The sequence below is a fragment of the Palaemon carinicauda genome, chromosome 30 (assembly GCF_036898095.1).
Source record: "Palaemon carinicauda isolate YSFRI2023 chromosome 30, ASM3689809v2, whole genome shotgun sequence".
Classification (NCBI taxonomy): Eukaryota; Metazoa; Arthropoda; class Malacostraca; order Decapoda; family Palaemonidae; genus Palaemon; species Palaemon carinicauda.
Window position 1 is genome coordinate 79,638,041 of NC_090754.1, and position 2,476 is coordinate 79,640,516.

A 2,476-nucleotide genomic window follows, 5' to 3' on the forward strand; every position below is an offset into this window, starting at 1 on the left:
AAGAAACTACAAGAGAAGTAATGCAAAATTAAGATAAAATATTTTAATAACAGTAACAACATTAATATAGATCTTTCAGGTATTAAATATAAAAAAAAAAAATTTAAAAAGTAAGAGGAAGAGATGGTCTCGATGCAATTACAACTCCTTCCATGAACCAACATTCCAATAAACTTGATGTACTTCCAGATGCTTGGGGGTAACTTTGTGATCATCTGGAATGACGTGACTTTCGTCAAACTGGTAACCAACCTTCGCAATGTGGTGACACCATACCACCCCCATCGCAAGTGATGTAATAAACTATTGTTACTGCTACAGTCAATACATAAAAAGAATAAGGAGGCGAATTTGTGTGCTTGAGGGCGCACTCAAGCACAATTTTCTATATTGCTTCTCTTCTTTTTTTTAATTTTTTGTAGTTTATATGTGGAAAATTTATTTTAATGTTATTGTGCTTAAACTACTCTTGTAGTATATTTCTTTTCCTCACTGAGCTATTTTCCTTGTTGGAGCTCTTAGGCTTATAGCATCCTGCTTTTCATAATAGGGTTGTACCTTAGCAAATAATAATAATAATAATAATAATCATTTGAAATACAAGAGAACACTGCAGGATACATTGCATACATCCTCAAAATACACAGAGACATATGTATGGTGCATTTACTTAAGAACTTAACAAATTCATTTGTTTTTCTTTATAGCTTAAATCTCCAAACTTTTAATGCAGAGAGCATCAAATTTGTCTCCATGCTGATGCAACTGAATTGCGACAATTATATTCCTCTAATTGTTTATCCTTTTGCATGGGTTTAATATCAACTACAAATATGAGTAATTCAAAGTTAATATCCAGGTGTTCTCGATGAGGGTCAGTATAATACTACCGCTCATTTGCGGTAATGGATTACCAACACAAAGTGGGAAAATAATTACCACATATGAAGACTTGTCAGTCGACTGTCACTGTGGTGCTGCTAATGAAAATAACGCTATGTTGGTGTGAAAGCTTAATTAGATTGATCAATCGAGTGTTATGCACTGTTAGTGGAGACAGTTTATTGCATAGAGCAAGACAGTCTAATGTACATTGGAGGTAATATTACTTATTTAGTGGTAGACTAAATAGAGCCAGACAAAGAGGCAAGCTTGTCTGGGTTACTAAACTATCTATCAAATCATTATACTTACAAAAATTTTATATAGAGGTTTATAGGGTCTACTAATGTAGACCGCAGTAAAAAGTGGATTACAGACTCATTGAGTTGCTCCCCTCCACGGAAATCTTTAGTAAAAGGCGAAAGATTTATGCGTTTTGAAGGGAAGCCAGAGCTACCAAACCACTCACGTCTCATCATTCTCCTTTCTCTGACTGCTGAATGCTACGAGAAAGAGTTTAATGAAAGAAGGACATACGTCGCAATGCTATTTATCCGTTTTCTATTTTTTTTTTACATACAAATTATCATAAACCTTTGGTCATAGAAAACGTTTGATAATAGATGAATAACAAACTTATTTATTTATGTTGACCTATATCAAATTATCAAAAAGGATAATTTGGTTCTGGTTCTGAGGTCATTGATCTACTGATAGAGTGGGGTGATGTCAATATCTCAAACGAATTACAGAGTAAAGTGATTTTATGTTATATATTCTTTTTTAAAAAGAAATTTTTAAGATTTTAGAATAAAATGAAATATCACTATTTTGTAAACTGTAGTACAAAAATTAAAAGGTATGCCGATAAAAAAAACAGGATTAATCAGGATAAGCAAGGGTCAAGAACGTTTGAATTACATATTAATGGAAGAGCTGCACACAAAAAAAATATCGATGCAACTAATTGATATGTGTACAGATCTGTGGATTTATAAGATTAAGATTTATGATTTTTGTCCAATATAGCACAGTGCTGGAGCCTGTGAGGCAATTTAGAGCTTATGTACAACTGAGGCTAAAACCCAGCAGTTTGCACTATGAAGTGAAGGTTAAAGGAGGTTGGACAGTAAGAAGGAAAAAAAAATAAGCAAAAACCGGAGGTATAATGGAAAGATCTAGGACAACAAGTGCAACTAGGGGGTGAAGAAACACATCAAAATATCTTGGGTAATGTCATCGGCGCACTGCATGAAGTACGCTGACGTGGGCACTACTCCCCTAAGTAATTTGTTGTGAATTGTGACACCTTTTAATGACGAAAACAATATCAGAACATATGTGAGAAATTCCTCTCACAACAATTTAACATAACATTTCTGTGTATGCATCTGTATAACAATAATCTTCCTCTTACCGTAAGGTTATTAGTATTGCGTGTTCATACAGATTATTGATTGATTTATTATTGAGAATAGTCGTTTATCGGGTAATCAGCAAACAGGAATTATGTTATTGTGTATATGTCTTTATTCATGAAACCGAAATTTGCATGTCTTCGTATTTTGTAGAAATATGTTCTTTATTGCATGTT

At 33.3% G+C, this 2,476-nt stretch overlaps 1 non-coding gene across 1 annotated transcript; it reads right to left on the bottom strand.

The window, feature by feature from the left end:
- Positions 1-1,218: 1,218 nt before the first annotated feature.
- Positions 1,219-1,338, bottom strand: LOC137623910 (U5 spliceosomal RNA). The gene has a single exon (XR_011040671.1). It is a non-coding gene; the product is annotated as a U5 spliceosomal RNA (small nuclear RNA).
- Positions 1,339-2,476: the final 1,138 nt, after the last annotated feature.